The sequence below is a fragment of the Anthonomus grandis genome, chromosome 3 (genome assembly GCF_022605725.1).
Source record: "Anthonomus grandis grandis chromosome 3, icAntGran1.3, whole genome shotgun sequence".
NCBI lineage: Eukaryota > Metazoa > Arthropoda > Insecta > Coleoptera > Curculionidae > Anthonomus > Anthonomus grandis.
The window spans coordinates 21,680,108-21,699,983 of NC_065548.1; the positions used below are offsets into that span (position 1 = coordinate 21,680,108).

Genomic DNA, 19,876 nt, shown 5'->3' on the forward strand with positions numbered 1-19,876 from the left:
CTTTTGTGATTATCTAAAGGAGAAATACGAAAAAAAAAATAAAAACCATTAAATTATTAAAAGTTGCGTTTAATGTATAAGATGCTCAAAATGAGCACCATTTACTTGTTGGCAAAGCCCAAGACGATAATAAAATTCGTTTCTGACATTTTCTAACACTTCTGGAGATATTTGTCGGATTTCTTGCCTAATACATTCTTTGAGTTCGTCTAGGTTTCCTGATTTGCTCATATAAATTTGACTTTTTAAATGTCCCCACAGAAAAAAATCAAGTGGGGTGAGATCGGGAGAACGTACCGGCCAGTCGATTGCACCCCTTCTACCAATCCATCTGTTTGGAAAATTGTCATCTAAATACTGGCGTACATTACGAGCATAATGTAGGGGAGCACCATTTTGTTGCATCCAGATTCTTTCATCATACAAATCTGGATCGAACTGACTCGGATATAAGGCACGTAAGACTGGAACTAGTTCATGTTCAAGAAATTCTAGATATCTGGGGATATTATGTATTAGTTTCCCTTACCCAGTGTGGGTTCTCGTCAGACCAGTAGCGACAGTTCTGCTTATTAACATGGCCATTTAGGGTGAATGTAGCCTCATTAGAAAAAAGGATCCACTCCGAAGATATGCGATTTTCGTCAATGGCGTTCATCATTAATTCACAGAACTGAACTCTGCGATCTGGATTGTCTTCCAATAACTCTTAAACAGGTTGCATTTTATAAGGTCGTTTGTTTGCACTTTTTAAAATTTTTAGCACAGATTTATGAAGAATAGAGTTTTCGCGAGCTACTCTTCTGGCTGCAGTTACCGCTTTTTCTTCCATCGCTAACAATACATTTAATTGGGTGTTTTCATCGATTTTAGAAGACCTTTATCTTGAAACATCCCTCACGTGTCCAACTTCTCGAAATCTGCTTTCGATTTTACTAACCATACCTTGGTTAATAGATGGCAAATCTGGATATTTCTGCCTGAATAAGTGGACAACCTCTAGCTGAGTATGACTTCTGTCCCCATAACCAATCATCATTAAGATTTCAATCTTGTGGGATTCGGATAAATAAGGCATTTTTTCAATATAAGTTAACTTATTTAACAACTGGTTGAAATTCACTTTAACAGTGACACTACAACAATGTCAGGAAATGTCTCGATACCAATAAAATAAACAAACACGCCAAAAATTTACCAACACAAAATATTTCGAGACTTTTAATAATTTAATGGTTTTTATCTTTTTTTTTCGTATTTCTCCTTTAGATAATCACAAAAGTAAATAGGGCAATTTAATCAAGAAAAAGGGCTCTTTTCAATGAGAGTTTAAAAAAAGTGGCTTTCCAATTGAAAAAAAAAAGTTGCGTTTAATCTGGATCCTCCCTGTAGGTGAAAAAATACAAAAACTTAAAATGTGAAAAAAAATAAACAAAAATCGCCGGGTCTCAGGAATTTTGCGAGATAAAATTTGATTAGTTTTAACTGAATTTATTCCAGTTAAAGTCACCACACATATAAGTGAATATATTTTAGGAAAGTTCTGTTAAAGATATAAAAATGTTTGAATGTGCCTTTTCATAGAATTCACTAACAAAATTACTTTAGACATCGGAACTTAATTTTCGGCACTAATCTCAACGGTAACTTCATTAAATACATTTGGAACTTTCACAGATCTTTTTAAAATATACCAATCAGATGGTAATAGTGTATTTTGCCGTGGTTCCTCTACTGATAATATGGCCATGATAGCGTTTTTAAGTAAAATTATCTGACTTAGCATATTGTACGTAAGATGCCAACGTGTTATCACATCTTGTTGTAGTTTTAAATATGGAATTCCCATTTGTGATTCCATACTTTCCAATATCACCAAGGCTTGGAACTTTATTTAACAATTTTTGTAACTTTAAGGACATCTTTAAAGTTAGTTAATACTTCCAACTTAGATTTGCTACGTATGTGTTGAAATATAAACATCTAATCAAGTTGAAACTATAAAAAATATCCACAAAGGTTTAACCAGGTATTGGTTCTAAAACCAATTTATTTATTTATTTGAAATACTTCAAAGTATAGTGGTGTTATCGGTAAATAACACTGCTTAAATATGAAACAAGCAAGTAAGAAACTCAGAACATTATCATATAGAAGAAGGTATGTAGATAGCTAGTGCAACTCTTTGTGGATAATCAATGTTTCTGGTTTTTGATAACTATGAATCGCTCATAATTTATAGTTTACAAGTCACTTTAAATTACAATTAACTAAACAATACTTTTAGAGATCCTATTCCCCAATCAGTATTGCAACTATTTAGTTATTTGCTTAAACTGATGCTGTAGATTAACAAATTTAAAGGATTATCACAAGGTTCGTAAGCATAACTTTTACACAACTAATAATAATTAATTATAGCTATAGCTAATATAAAGTGGCACTAAAATACTCTAGTTAATATAATGCTAGTTTACTAATTTTCATTTCTGACATAAGTATTGTATCTGGCGTATATGTTTAAATCAGTTAAGTGTTAAAAGTTTGATAGTTCTAACTTTTAATTTGATAATTGTATATTAATTTTTACGCGTTAAATACTATAAATAATTACATACATCAAAATTATTTATGGAGATTATGGTCTATGAAAAAATATTTAAAAAAATATATATGAATTCGTTTGAAACACTGGTAAAAAAAACACTGGTTTTAACTGAATTTATTCCAGTTAAAGTCACCACACTGTATAAGTATATACACAATTAGCACACGTAGGTATTTTTCTCTATTTCTTTTTTTTTCTTAATTACGAAAAAAATATTCTATTAATATTTAATAAAATTTAAATTTAATCAAATGCTGATGATTTGAATACAAAATAGTTATTTATTTTAAGAAATAATACTTATATGTATGTACATACTTAGTAATAATTGGACCATGCATAAAAAGCATTTTTTATTTTCTTTAAGTGAAAATCGCGTGATGAACGCAAAGAAAACGCCAAAAAATAAAATTTACCATAGAGTTTATATTGTATAAATGCCATTGATTAAGACCTTAAGATCTTTCATACATTAAAAATTATTTGATTACAATGCTAAGAAGTCATGTGCTATTTGTTTGAATAGAATATATAATAATAATAATATTAATAATATCATAATAGTCAAGACTTTATGTATTACATACATAATACGAGTAATGTGTTCAATCTTTTTTCTTCCATACAAAGCTCATGCAAGAATTTGGAACCTGTTAAATTTTTCTCCTCAACTCAATGATGTTGATACCACGTCACAGTAGTCAAGCTAAGATAAAATCAAAGATTCAACTAATAAATATTTAAAGTGTTGGTGAAGTATGTATTTAAAGGAGTATAGAAATTTTAATTTAAGATATGCAGAGGTCAATTTCCTTAAGATATGTGGTTCGAAATTTCAGGTAACATCAAAAATTAAATTTCTAGATTACTCCACAGATGAATTTTTTTTTCCATTTATATGAAGGCAAAAAATAATAAGGAGATTAAATTTGGCTTTAATGGACTCAGATTCAATCATCTAGTGATCATTCTTCGTTGCACTCAGCAACAAGCGAAACCTAGATGATCAGTCTGAAATAGTTGCCAGTTTTCTATGTACAACACTCAGTCCCAGATCCGCAACCTCAAGCCTAAATGCAAACAAAAGTTGAGTGTCATTAGCATAAACGTCAATGGTGCCAAACCGAACCTGCGATAGCTGATCAGATGCGTTCGCATCTGTTCTGATCTATCTATAATAAAAAGAAGTGGATCAAGAATGGAACCCTGTGAAACTCCATGAAGAAGCACCGCCACAACCTGTTTCCTAAACCTGAGATATGCCGAAAACCACCTATTGACAGGAGCAGAAAACCCAAAATAATGCAGCTAAGCCAACAGTATTTTATGATAAATAAGGTCAAATACCTTGCTGTAGTCTAACAATACAAGAAAGAAAATAAGCAAGGCATCCCGGTTCATTGAGATGTCACTGGTAATCTTAATATGTCTAGATGCAAAAAAGTTATTAATCATGTGCGATACTAACAACACTAGTTTTTTTTTCTTAAGGATTAACATAATGCTTATAGGCATCAGCTCATCGAATGAAGTAACCCTTGCTGCCTTGGAAAGGAGTCTGACCATTGCAGTTTTTCTTATGGCTGGATATCCCCTATTTCCAAACAAAGATTAAAAAATTGTATCTATGATGGTAATTAAGTTGGAACAAAACTATTTTCTCCTTAAAATTTACACCATGTGGCTCAAAATTTAGAACATATATGTTACACTTATGTTATTAATTTTCATCTTAAAGTTAACTAAGGTACCTTGAAGGATAAACTTTATAAATTAATTTATAGGTCAACAATTAATTTACATTAATTAAAGGTTGTGATGTGGAAACACAATAGATTTCTTATAATTCTTTTCAATGAAAAAGTTCTTATAAAAACCTAAATAATTGCGGGTTTAACATCCTTATTCACATTTAGTCACTTTTAAAGAATCTCATAAGAGTTCTAAACACTTTGACTAATTTGAATAAAAATAAATTTTCTTACAAACATAGACAAATCTAATTGACTTCTTAAAAGATTGAAATAAAAAAAATTTGAAAAAATAACAAAGTTATTAAACTAAACTACTGAGATTTTTTTTTATTTATGGGATATTTTGATTTAAAACTTAAACTTAAATTAAATAATAAAATACAAGCATACAAGCCTTATGGGTTTAAAAAATCAAATTTTACATAAAATGTTATTTCTTTTTATTAGACCTATAGGTTTTTAGACAAAATTTTTATAAAAAAAAATATTTAAATATAATTTACATACCGAACTGCTTGCTATTAAAATTTGAAAATATTTACAAAGAAATTATTAGAAATGTTCGTTGGAAGTGCATTTAAAAAATGTGTTAGAACTCTACATTATGTTGTTGATTCTATTCTAAATATTTAAGGTATTTAATCTGAAAATCAACAGAAATAAAAATTTATTCCAAATGCTAGAACCAAACTTAAAATTACTTCAAATATCTTGAATAAAATTTGAAATTACTTTAGTCTAGAAAATAATCATAGCTTTAAGTTTCAAAAAAATAAATAAAAAAAATATTTCATAGTGGCAACAACATACTCATTTGTTATGAATTATGATGTGACATGACTGTAATTAAAACTATAAAGCAGTTTATTCTTATACAGGGGGGTCCGGTTTCGATGGCGGTAAATTAAATGGCCGACGGAGAACGAAAAAATAATAAGTTTGCTATTATAAATAATATTCGAAAAGTGATTCGTTAAAAAATTACAGGGTGTCAAAATTCTAATTAAAAAAATCAAATTTTTTTATTTTTCTTAAACCACTTTAGATATTTTAATGAAATTTGGCAGGTTTAGACAGTTAATCAAGACGCATCTTTTTATGCAAAAATTATTAATTTTATTTATCAGTGGCGTGTGTGCGGGTCGATCTTCATACAATTTTAATTAATTTTAATTAAAAAAATGATGCGCCACCGTTTTTTTTAAATTTCTTTTTTTATGAATTCCTTGTTTAATTTAAAATAAAAAACATCTCTTTACTTTTTGTCGTACGACAAACCGTTTGCGAGTAAAAATTCTGATTTATAAAAACACATAAGAAGATAACACATTTAATTCGTTTAAAAACAATAACAAAATAAAAACAATTAATAATTAAAGAAGTTGTTCAAAATGCAGCCCACCGACCTCAATACATTTTCTCCACCGAGTTATTAAGGAGTTTATTGCAACCAATACCACAAAATTTTGATTTTGCATGTCATTACATGCTTCCTGAATTCTTAAGATTAATTCCTCTCTGTTAAATACGGGATTAGCGTAAACTTTGTCCTTAATGTTTCCCCAAACGTAAAAATCTAGTGGATTAAGATCCGGTGAACTGGGTGGCCAGAGTATTGGTCCAATACCATTTTGATCATTAATATCATTCCTCCCTAACCGGCCAATCCACCTTCGAGGGTAATTATTATTAAGCTAGTTTCTTACACCTATTCCAAAATGTGGGGGGGCTTCATCCAGTTGTATCCAACTTTCATGTCTCAAATTAATGGGTAAATCCTCAATGTAGTCCGGCAGACTATTATTTAAAAACTCCAGAAATAGTTGTGAGTTTAGCCTTGGAGGTAGGAAATGCGGACCACAAACATCACGAATAACGCCCAACCAAACATTAACGGAAAATTCATTTTGAAACGATCTTGGCCGAATTGCATGAGGATTCTGTTGTGCCCAAACATGAATGTTATGAAAATTTATCACTCCGCGTCTTGTAAAACAAGACTCATCCGTCCAAAGTATCTTGTGTAAAAAGTCGGGATTTTCCTCTGTTGAGTTTAAAAGCCACTGACAAAATCTTACTCTCTTTTCAACATCACCAGGGTGTAAACCCTGAACAGGCTGTAGGTGATATGCATGCCTGTGGTCAGCGTGTAAAGTTCGCAATACTTGAGATTTAGGAATTTGTAGTTGTTGAGCTGCCTTGCGAGAGCTCAGCCTTGGATTATTATCAAAAGTGCGCAGTACACGATTTTCATTATTATTTCTCTGGTTTCGGTATTGTTCATTATTACCACGTAGACCAAAGTTCCTAAAATTTTGATGTGTTCTAATGAACACGCGAGTATCTGGAATTCTTGTATTTGGATACCGTCTTCGATATTCACGAACTGCCGCTTCCGCATTTCCATCACAAAATCCATAACAAAAATGAATATCAGCGTATTCTTTACTTGAAAAACGCAATTTTCACAATACTTTTAACAACACTGTTAACAATAGCAAAATTAATTAAGTTAACCAACGCAATAATTTGACTTACTTAAATAATTAACTGTCATAATAAAATACAAACAAACCGTCTCTTGTTTTATGCATGCATTGCTTTCTTGCCGGCATTATTATATTCATTATTTATTTGAATTTCGGAATCCAGATTCTTGTGTCTTTTTTAGAACCGAACAGAATAATTTAGTCTTTAATTAAATTTAGTATTTTAATATTTTTTGTTTAATAAAAAAAAATCAGCATTTATAAAAACTTATTTTTTTACTCGTAAACAGTGTGTCGTACGACAAAAAGTAAAATAAATGTTTTTTATTTTAAATTAAACAAGGATTTCATAAAAAAAAGAAATTAAAAAAAAAACAGTGGCGCATCATTTTTTAAATTAAAATTGTATGAAGGTCGGCCCGCACACACGCCACTGGTGAATAAAATTAATATTTTTTGCACAAAAAGATGCGTCTTGATTAACTGTCTAAACGTGCCAAATTTCATTAACATATCTAAAGTGGTTTAAGAAAAATAAAAAAAAATGATTTTTTTAATTAGAATTTTGACACCCTATAATTTTTTAACGAATCATTTTTCGAATATTATTTATAATAGCAAACTTATTATTTTTTCGTTCTCCGTCGGCCATTTAATTTTCCACCATCGAAACCGGACCACCCTGTACGAGAATTTTAAAAAATATTCTTCTACATAATGGATTCATCAGGATAATGTAAAATAATAGAAAATTTGTAATTATTTATGTTTGTAGGCAAGAGAAATCAAATACATTTGAAAATGCCATACAATAAACTCATAAAGGACAAATCTATTGTGATAATTAAATTAATGTAGTACAATTAAATTATATGTCAGACCCTAAATTGGAAATTTTGACTATAAATTTTTATTTATTTTGCATTTGAAACTTTAAAAATACAGTTAAAAGAACACAGTAATATTAACAAAAAGAATATTATTAAACGAAAAATACAACTAAAAATTAGCAGAACATTATAATATTTAAATAAAAAGGAGCATCTAAATCAATGTAAAGTTTCTACACAAACTCTCAAATCTCCAAAAAAAAAAAACAGTTTTTATAATTTGCATTAGATTTTACGACTATATATATAAATCAAAGACAATTAAAATTATGATAAAAAATTATTAAAGCCAATTGATTTTTTTTTCAATTGGCTTTAATAATCAAAAAGTCAAAAAAAGGCCAAAGTTTGTTCCTTTTAAGCTTAATTTTATAAGGAAAAAAATTTGTAATTTTGCTTCAAATATGGTTGGACTATAGTGTTTACTGTTTCTGTCGCTTTTCGAGAAAGTTTTATTATTTTACGATAGTATTAGTCATTTGTAAAGAATGTTTTTATAATTTAATGATGCGTTAATCCATGTCTTAAACCACAAAGACTATATCCCCTTTAAACAATTTCTACTAAAAATAAGTCATAAAATTGCATAAAAAATCGAATATGTAAAATTAATTACTTAAATTGCAGTTATTATTTTAAAAAAGAAGTGCTAAAAGGTTCTTTGTCTAAAGTTTATATTTATGACTGAAAAAGAGCTTTTTCAATTTCAACGTGTGTATATATTACATGACATGCAAGTACGTCTTGAAAATTCGATTAAAACAGTTAAAAAAATGTTTTTTTCTGAAATATTTAAAAATGAACGGTCCTGGTTAATTTGTTTTTAAGCTAAAGCTTTCTGTATATATTTTCAAAAACCAGGACTACGCAACTTATTGTTTCTAATGTCTAATGTCGTAAATTATTTTAAAGATATTTTCCATAATTAATATTTAATAATAATCAATGAAAAAAAGAAAAATCTAAGAATTAATCGGTTAATAAACAAGCATATACAGTGCTTTCATTTCAAAATGAACTACCCCTTATTAACTTCTTTAAAAAAAAAAATATTAAGAAGTTATTAAGGGTGGTTGTGAAAAAAATGAAAGCACTGTATGTATATACTTAAGTCAAATTAGATATACTTTATTACTTGAGCTACCTTATAAAGAAGAACAAACTGGATCCAAATTTATAAGATAAAACCTAAATAAACAAGGTGACAAATTTGGCGAAAACGCCATTTAAATTTGCAGTAATTAATTGAAATAAAACTTGATTATAAATAAATTCTAACTTACTTTACGCCTTGACAATCCCAATTTAACAACTTTCTTCAACACTTGGGCAGCTAGAGACCGTTCTTGTTTATTCAACTTGATCACCCGACAGAGGTTGATTTTATCACAAATATCACAAAGACTATTAACGAACGTGACCAAATTATAAAGAAAATGTTCTAGCAGCAACCCGACACTCTTGCCCTTCAGCTACTGGGGCATCATTTTCCTCCTTAATTAGATTGTGATCTTCTATTTCAATTTTAAATATCGCTTTTTCTATTGGTGATTCGGTTTCTGAGATAAGGTTGGGTGGTTGATACACTTGCGCGTTAGATGGTTTTGATCTATCAATTTCCCTATCCAATAACTGCTCGTTTTCCGATTTTATTATTAATAATGAAACTTTATCAATCACTGTTCTATTATCGAAAAAAGTAGGATCTTCCGGTTTCGCGACGGTCACTGGGGAACGACTATAGTCTAGTTCCGGATTCGTTTCGTAAATATCGTCTTTAGTAGATGCCGGTTTTCGCCGTAATGTTGACATGATAATGCGGAATTTAATTTAGTTCCGATTAAATTATTGTGAGTGTCAGTGGGAACCGGTCAAAATTCCCAATTATGTCGGAATATCTAATAGTAAATACGCCGAGCGAAACGAGATTTCGCGCCTCGGTAGTACAGTGTGGTACTTATCGATGCAAGGTTGCCACATTATTTAAAAATCATTAATTTTACGTTAAGTAATTCTGGGTGAAGTCTTACTTATTCATATAAGATATGAATCATATCGTATCTTATTAATATGCTTATCATATAGAGGCGGACATAACTGGAGGGAATCCCTCTATAAAGGGGCGGAGAATGCCTTATATCTATAGGAAAAAAATCATTAATTGATAAGATTGGTGGCAAAGGAGTGGTTTTATTTACTAAATTCCTTTAATAATAATTTAAATGTTATCCAAGATCAATTTGAATAACATTTTTAGCAATAAATTGGTATTAAATTTCTCTTCTAATTCGTATTAAAAGTGTAGCAATTTTTGACTCGGCAAGTACCTGTTTCGCTAAGGATGTTTGTATCTTCAGAAGAAAAATAACAGTTCGCATTTGTCTGACGCCTTTACCAAAGGTTGAAACGGAAAGCCACTGATTTGTACATCAGAGGAAATTTTCTAAAAGTAATATTGGGCACATTTCCAGACAGGCTGAGTAAAGATAAACCATCTAAGAATTTAAAAAAGAATGAAAGAGCTTTAGGTTTTTTTTAGTTTTTCAGTGGTTACTAAATTATATGAATGTATTACAAATGATTCAAGGAACTGAAATGAATAGAATGAAAAACTATTAATCCAGTTCATTTTTTTTTTAATATTCAATGTAAAATATTTTATAATTAAGTTTTATGAAATCATTTAATATTGGATCGAGTTAGATTTGTAAATCGTTATATATTAATGTTATATACAATCTGCACGAAGATTTTTGTTTTTAGGATCTTTAAAGAATATATATTTTTTGTACTAATTCTAAAATAATATCTAACTTCATGTGTAACATGTGCATATTGAAAGTACTAAAATTTTAAATAAGAATAAATTATGTATTAGAAGAGATCTATATTATGTCTGACATTCTTTATTTTTTATGCTACAAGAGCGTTAAAATCTAGCAAGTAAATCGGCATGACGTACGGATACGATCAACAAAAAATTTTCATGAATTTCTTCGGTTGTAAACAACGCATCACCAAGAAAAACTGCTGTCATTAATCTATTATCATACTATTATTCCCTATAAATTAATTCATCTTAGTAATCTTAATTAATTCATCTTAATAATCTTGACGTTTATCTAAACTTGTTTTACAGTTTTCCCAATATTGTGGTGTCTACTAACCTAACTAACCTAAATTAGGCCCAGTGTACCATATAAGCGTCACGAGAAAACAAAATTTTGTTTTCGTAAAAATCAATAAAATTTTCTTTAAGCCGAAATTTTTTATTAAATATAAGTAAAAGGGAAGCCTAAAACTATAAAACATGTAAACTGTGGCTCCGTTTGTGCCTAAACCAAATTGTCAAACAATTTAAGCGACACTAAATATGGATTCACCATCAAGCATTCAGGCGATAAACTCGATACAATAAATCATCTGTTCTACATGAATGAGATAAAAATATACGCAAACTCACAACAGCAACTTCACAGCTTATTCACATTGTAGAAACTACCAGCAAAAATATCCAAATGAAAGTTGGCACACACAAATGCAAAACCATAAACATATTAAGAAAGAAAGTGGACAAACACAGAAAATACTGTATTAAACAGCAAATAAATAGTAGAATAAATGACAGTCCAATAGACACACAAATATTTCAATTTTAAAGAAATACAACAATCAGTCATAAAATCGCTAAAGAATAGCTTGAAACATAATACAAAAAAATGCTGTTGACAATACTTAAATCACAAATCACAACACATATGCAATATCCGTCCTCACATACTCTGGATATACTGGACACAGACAGACGTAGAAGCACTCAATCGACTTATCGACATACAAGAACTAGACATTAAAAATAATACAAAAACTCACACCACTAAACCTATAGACACTAAACATGAAGATAACATACCAAACAGAAAAAGAAGTCTTCTAATCCCAGAAGGAGCTCCACAGCAGGCACTACAACATGGTTTACTAGAATGACGTAAACATAGACCTCAGCTCTAGATGGCTCCAACACGAAAGCCCAAACTCAGAGAGTGAAGGATTCCTACTCGCCACACAGGATCAACTAATTAATACTCTTAATTACAGGAGGTACACCATAAAAGAGCATCGAATAACAACCGATAAATGCAGAAAATACCACTTATTCGCGCAGAGACAATAAACCACATCACATCTGAGTGTACGACAGAAAATACAGGATACAACAACGTCCCGAAGATCATGCACACTGAAATATTGAACAAACTGTAGCCGGGTACAATCGACAAACCATATTACACACACCACCCAGAATCATTAACTGACACACACATCTAAACGCGGTACTATGACAGACCAATACTAGCCGATAAAACTAGCAAATAAACAGCTAATAAACTAGACATAATATTAATAAACAAGGAAACAAACCAAAATAACATACTTTATAGTCGTAGCGAATGGTAAAAATGGACATGATAACCATACTAAAAAAAAGCAAAAATATATACCACTATCCAAAGAAGTAAAGAAAATATGGAACCAAGCAACAATAAAGATCGTACCAGATCATAATTTCAGTACAGGAAATGTACCGAATACCAATATACAAAGGAAACACACTTTCCGTTACCCAAAAACAAAATCACAAACATACAGAAATTAGTTATTCTAAAAACATATAACATCGTTAGAAGATTCCTTAGCCAAGATGCAGTTCATATGCCCACTGGGGCATGTGAATAATATGCATGCTGTATTCACGTACTGACGTGAATATATCTCATGATCATGATCATCAGCTTTTATTATAGTGCAGAAACCTCTATAATCAAAGTAATAATAATGGATCCTTATATAACCGATATGACCAAGTGTAAAAATAGATTTGATAAGCTACCTCTTAATAGGATTGAAAAAAAGTGGTTTAGGTGTGGTTGTTTTAGATACTTTCACTAAAATTTCTTATAATCCTAGTAAAGTATTTAGTTCAGATAATAACATTTATAGTGAATTTGGAAAATAAACGATTATTGTTTCTTCTATCAAATGCTTTACATCTCTATTTCTACCTGCATAATTCAAACAAGAAAAAATATATACAAAAATAATATATATGATTAAGATATAATGATAATTATACATACATTCCAGTATTATATATGCAGGATATTCTATCTGAATATTGTCAAAATAAGTTTTAGGCCCTTAATATAGAGTTAGGTGAAATCACACGACGAATTTTAAAATTGACTACTTTAATTTAACAAAATTAAATAGTTTAGTATGAACTCTGATATATTTTTCCAATAGATTTTTATATTCATTTTTATTTTTATTCTCCCGACTTTATAAACGAGTTTTCTTTTCTTAATTGTTCTGATTAAATAAAAGTGTTTTTTTATATATATTATATTGAAGTAATTGATTGCATTATTATGTTATTTGTGCAAGAACTAAAAATGTGCATCGAAACCACTGAAACTGAAACCGAACCATAACTATCACGGAACTAAGGACATTAACTGAGAAAAATCTTGAACAACTAAGGTTAGAACTTCGCTTTGAAAGTTGGTACGGCATTAAGTAATTTTGAGTAATTTTTACAAATATTTCCTTACTACTTCGACGAATCATGTCCCAAAAGATTTCAATGTCAAACGGAATTCTTGGTATAGTAGCGAATTAAGAATCGCTAAAGAGAGGCTTATTAGTGATACATTGCATATCAACTGGCAGCGCAAACAAAAGATGCTCAACTTCTTACGCAATTTAAAATTATGCAAAAGGAATATAAATATAAATAAAAATGGCAAAGATAAATTATAATGCGAAAAAATCTAAGAACACTGCGAAAAGGTTTGGAGCATAGTTAATAATCAAATGGGCAAAAAAAAAGAAGTTAAAACCAATTGGTCTGTTCATTCATGAAAGGGAAATATCTGACCAAAAACTAGCTAATGCTAATTTTCAACAATAGCTTAAAGCCAAATCAATAGTCATTTTGCTAACCATTCGCTACCTACTACAACCACATGCTCGTTTCAACCTCAATCCATATTCCTGGACCTAAATGAGGTGAAGTACCAAGAGTAATAAAGAACCTTAAAAATAAGACATGTATTGGAACTAACTTATTATTAAAAAAATTCATTACATCCCATGCCAAATGCTGAACAGAAAAGTTTCTAAATAAGTATATAGCCTACCCAGGCGCGAGCCAACATGGATTCCTGACAGGAAGATCTACCAAATCAGCAGCGGTTGAGCATGTAAACTTTATAAGGTAGATATTTGATGCAGGACAAATTATTGCTGGATTTTTTTATCTTTCTAGGGCGTTTAGTATCGTAAATCCGACATTTATTAAAGCCAAACTACATCATTTGGTAATTAGGGGAAATTGTCTACGAATAATAATATGTTTGTTAAGTGAAAAGAAAGTGCTGGTAAACCTAATGTGGATAATCAGACAAATTGCGAGGTGCGGCTAGACCACATTTGTTCTGGACCGAAAAACTCTTCTAAATTTAAAAAATGTATACCTCTTCGGTTTTACTTCATGTTTACTATGGGATGGCTTATCTCACTACCTATCTTATAACATCATATTATGGGGAAAAACCATCAACATATTTGACTACTGCATGCTTTAAAAGCATGAGAATTCTGTCATAAACGAAGAATAAATAACTGACATTAATATTATTATATATTTACAAGTGCTCGATCTATATGTATTTAAAAACACAGCTAACTTTAGTACAAAAAATTCCAATGTACTTTTTTTACCAATACATAAAACTTCACACCACTATGCCTGTGTCAAAATATACAAGCAACTACCAACAAAGAACTTCAATAGTTTAACTAGTTCAAGAACAAAGATTAAATATTTTAAGCTCTATGAAAATATATGATTTCTTTTTTTATACGACTCTTCTTTTTTTCTTAGTTGTAAAGCCTAGCCATATTTTTATCTATTTCATTCTCAAATTTTAACTCGTCAGAAATATTTATTTGTTAGTACTTGATTTATGTTAATATTAACAAAAGACCTGCTTATGATGCTTTTTATAAGTAATCCCAGAAAATACTAGCAGCAAAAATACTCACTTTCATGTAACATTGGACTATATCGTAGAAAAATCTTACGTTGCTTAATAAAGACATTCGTATAAAGCAGGTTAAGTCAAATGCAAACCAATCAATATTCACAAGACACAAAACGAATATTTTCATTTTAAGAATGATGTTGATGATGTATTTTTCTAGTTTTATAATATATTTCCTTTAATGGTAGTAGTACCAAATAGACGGATATTTATGTCCTAATAAATTTACATTTTTTAATTATATTGCTTAAATAAATGTTTTAGACAGTTTTTAGAAATTATTAAAATGTGACATATTGATCCGTTTTATTAAAATTACTCTTACATTTATAAAAGCAGTACGTAATTGACCCCTCAAAGTTTTTATTCATAAACCATACAATGTATCCACTTTTTTCCACAATTTCAATTCTACCACACCTGTCAATCAATCAATTATCCTTAATTTCATTAACTGAATTATTATGAAATATTTAATTAATTTTTTATTTGGACAATTTAATTCAATTCGTTTATTAGTGTCAAAAAGTACAACTTTTTTTCAAAAGCCCAATTTATTTTTCAGGTCAGGTTTTTAATAGTCTTTATATATAAGTCCTGTTAATTAATTGATAAGGGTGTCTGTAATTATAATTCTCCAGTATTTTTGTTGGATAATAAATCTTAAAAATGAATTAGGCATTTTAAAATAAGATTTCTATTGATATGTGTTTTTCTTATCAGGGACAAATGTTTTACCTAGAAATAATATACATTTGCTTTATTAAACATTTATTTGGAATATATAGTCGATGCGTAGAAGTATCGTAACCCGTAAATTTTTGTCAAAAATGGGGTTTTGGGCTCTATCGACTAAGAAAAACTGGCTGCAAATTCTCGAAAAATTTTGTATTATTTTCCAAAAAAAAACTATAATTTAAATATCGTATCTTCAAAGATGCATACAGATTTTTACACCTGGAAATAACTTAGTGATACATTGCATCCTTCTTAAACAAAAACCAGCGAAAAAAAAAAGTTTTTGGTTTCTGATGTAAGGCAGGCGTCTTTTAAAAAAGGCAAAGATATAAGCCTACGATATAGCTACTGTGAAAGCTCGGAACCTGGTATCTATTTAAAATTGACTCAAATAAATGGAAAAAATTGCTATGTAAGTATCTTTTTTGTATTAAAAAAATAAAAATTCCTTAATTGCATAAAACATAAAGAAATATTAGTACTAAATAGGGTTTTTTCCAAAGTTTTGTTTTAAATATTTTACTATGATTATCAGATTTGCATAATCACCTACCGAATCTTTTCACCTCTCAAACAACCTAAATTGTAGGCGAATAATGAACAATGCTTGACAAACAAAAAGCAAGATTTTTGGAAACTGCTTAAAGTAAATTATGCCAAAAGGCAACCTAAAATAATTAATAATAATTAGACATTTATTTATCTATTTGGCTTCCATGACTTTAAACAAATGACTTTTATAGCATTAAGATCAGGAGAAAGAATGAAACCTCAGATTCTTTTACCACAGTGTAACAAATCTATATACTTTGCTTTTACCTGTGTTGGATAAAAGCTGCCTTTAAATTTCGAAAGAAAAAAAAATTGGATAATAATTGCAAAGCAGGCATCATTTCAACCATTTATCATACGCAAATATGAAGCATTGATAAAAATATAGAAGACTGCTTAGCAGAGCAAAAATGAATAAATATATTAGCATTTAATTGAATTTATTTCTATTGATAATATTATTATGTATGCCTTTCTTATTTCCAGTTATGTATTCCTATGTAAAAACCTATTTTTGTATAAAAGTAGCATTTTATTAGTTTCGTTTACGAGTATTATAAATACATTCACTTATACTATACTTAAAAGATAATTCTACAAAAGGTATAATACATTTATCTGAAAAAGCAACTGTTAGGGATTAAAGGCAAAAAGAGAAAAATATATACCTGTATTAGCATTATTTGTTAAAAATCATTAAAAATGTATATGCTTAATATTTTATTAATATAAATTTGGAAACTAAATAATATTTCTCTATTCGGCCATTACATCAACTTAGAGCATCAATTTTGTCCAACTACATATATACTTACAAAAAAAGGCTAGTTATGACATTTTATTTCTAACACCTGACTAAACTTTTCCAGGCAAACAATCCTATATTCCAAAAACACATGTTAGGAATTAAAAAAAAATTATTGAAAACAAAACTTAGTCGTGGCAAAATTATTTGTTTGAAATTTCAACCTTCTATGTTAAAAAATGTGTGCATAAACTAAAAAAAAAATCTCTCTTGTAAAATTAGTTTTTTGCAGATACGATATTCTGGCAAAAAAGAATCCGTATAAGTATTAAACTATTATTAGGGAGCAAATAAATATTTTTAGTTCTCAAAACATTGTGTAACTGCTAATAAATTAAAAAAAGTTTATTTACTATAAAGCCCACCTTCATTTTCATGTACACCGTTATGCATTCATTATAAAAATAAAGTATGTTAAATAATATTTGTATATATTAGATGGCATAGCATTTATTTTCCTTACAAATCACCAACCAAAACCCGCAACACTGCAATTCATTACGTCAATCAGACGTTGGGAATTACAGTGGCGACACGCGCTTTTCAGAAAAAGAGGGGGACCGCGGGATCCCCCGTAATAACTTGAATGAATCAATATGACGAAACGGTGACGTTGTTTACGCTAAGAAACATCATCATTTTCTATGGTAATCCGGATTTTTATATGATTTGTGCGCTTTTTGTTTAAGTATTAGCGGGCCAATCTTAGTTTATGTTATTTCATTTCCACAAAAACCCTTTGACCGAAAAATCACCAAAAATAATTCCTCTTAAAGAACAGGTGCTATAGACAAGTTTTAAATGCTTAGCAATTATTTTCTCCGCCCTTTCCATTATATTATAATATAGCTGGTTTTTTAACGCTGATTAAGCCTATTTTTCAAAACCGAGACAGCACTTGCATTTTGATACGTTAATAATAGTTTTTATTTTTAATCCTCAGTTGTTTGTAAAAAGAAACATATAAAGGGTTTATTTAACATGTTTACATATTGAATGTATATTATGTATACGCGTTGATTATAATTAAAGTAGGTAGTTATCCTTTGCCGCATCGTTTATACGATACTGTTTAAATGTTTTATTTATTTACTAACAGTTTTGACTATTTTTAGAATATATCAGTACGTTTAAGAATTCTATAGGGTAATTTATAAAAGTGATTTTTTTGCTCATAAAAAATTTTCATCGGAACTTAAAAAGTACGTTTTTAAATGTCCTAAATGCGGAAATACCTAGGTGACTTTTACTAGTGAATAGGATTGATTGCAGTAGTTACCTATTTTCTTGGGTATGACGCCACTATTTCAGAAAATATCAATTTAGAAAAAACCTTCTCATACGCTCAATTTTTGAAAAGAAAAAAAAATAGTCCTATTCGCGTATTTAAAAGAAATATAAACTTAAAGTACAAGTACATAAAAAAACACTATTAAAATAAATGTTCTTTACGTGTTCAAAAATTAAAACAACAAAAAACAAAAACCACGATACAATTAAAATTACATTCAGGTACAATCCGATAATTTTTTTTTAATATAAAAAATAAAAAAATTATTTTTTATACATTACACCTCTTACCTAAGTCTAGGTTTCTTTAGTTATAATTAAACGACATTACACAATAGGAGCGTAGAATTATTTTTAACATGGGTTAAATTGTAGGTGTTATTGTGGACAAACTAGAATCAACAATAAGCCAAGAAACAAATGCTTTTATTCTTCCGAGCGTTTATTTATTTAATTATTATGATTCAATGTTATGTTGATAAGTTAAGGATTAGTAGATAAGGAAGATGTATGTACCTATACGTTCAAAACCAGAAACTTAATTTTTTAATACATTGCGAGATCTAAATTTGGGACATTTGACAAAAATTAAATTTTGTGTTTTAGTTTTATCTTTTTGGTAATAAATTAATTAAATTATAGTAACTTGCACTCAGATCATCGGTGTCTTGTTTTTTGTTAATACTTTCTTTGTACTTTTTTATATTAACCATTTCTAGTTATTAATTATAACCAAATTATTTTTTTGTAATTTGATTCTCTGCCAAAGATCTGAGTGCTGTTAAAATCAAATTGGTGTTATTGATTGAAGGGGTGTTCTGCTAGAACAGTCTTCCCAGGTACTGCGTAGTTCGTTGGTTTTACGCTTCTTTCGTGTTCGCATATTCTGGTTTTTAAGTACCTGCCCGTTTGACCCACATACAGACCTTGACAATCAGAACCGGGTATTTTATAAACCACGCCACTTTGTAACTCATTTGGCGTTTTATCTTTGAGTTTTGAGAAGTATTTGTTGATGGTATTTTCATTTTTGAACGCTATTTTGACTTCATCATCAGAAACCACTCCCGCTAGCCTTTCAGACAAACCTTTGACATATTTTTATTTTGAGGAATTTTTGCAAATTTATGGTTTTGGTTTTCTTTGACTTTAAAGGTGTAGGGTTGTTGTTTAATAGGATTTTGTTTAATAGTTTATGAGAAAAATTGTTTTTTAGTAAAATATCTTTAATTTTGTTAACATTTTTTTGATGAAAACTGGAATGAGATAAGGCTATTGCGCGGGATTTTAGGTTGCTAATTATGTTTAATTTTTGTTTAAATGAGTGATTTGATTGGTAGTTAAGAAATCTCTCAGAGAAAGTGAGTTTGTGATACCAATCAGTGATGATTCTATTATCTTCTGTTCTGATTAATAGAATGTCTAGAAATGGAAGTATTGTGTAGTAATGTATGTATTAACTATTGACCTAAAACCTTGCAAAACCTGCAAAAAATCCAAATGCTAAATCCTTTACTATTGCAGATATACACGTTTTTTTTTACTAAATTAAATCTCAATTTATTTATTAACGGTATCCACCAATATGCAAAAAAACCTATACTAATTACGATAATAATTAACTAACATAAATTTAACTTAATT

The 19,876-nt window shown here is 29.3% G+C and overlaps 1 protein-coding gene across 2 annotated transcripts in view; it reads right to left on the minus strand.

The window, feature by feature from the left end:
- Positions 1-18,607, minus strand: part of LOC126734490 (zinc finger protein 184-like) — a 36,721-nt gene extending 18,114 nt beyond the window's left edge. The window contains exon 1 of one of the 2 annotated variants that reach the window (XM_050438144.1): positions 18,524-18,607. The gene's annotated coding sequence lies outside the window, so the exon portion shown is untranslated. Of the gene's footprint in view, positions 1-9,024; positions 9,618-18,523 lie in introns of those variants that run through there. The other variant, XM_050438143.1, reaches the window with a different exon arrangement.
- Between the last annotated feature and the right edge of the window lie 1,269 nt (positions 18,608-19,876).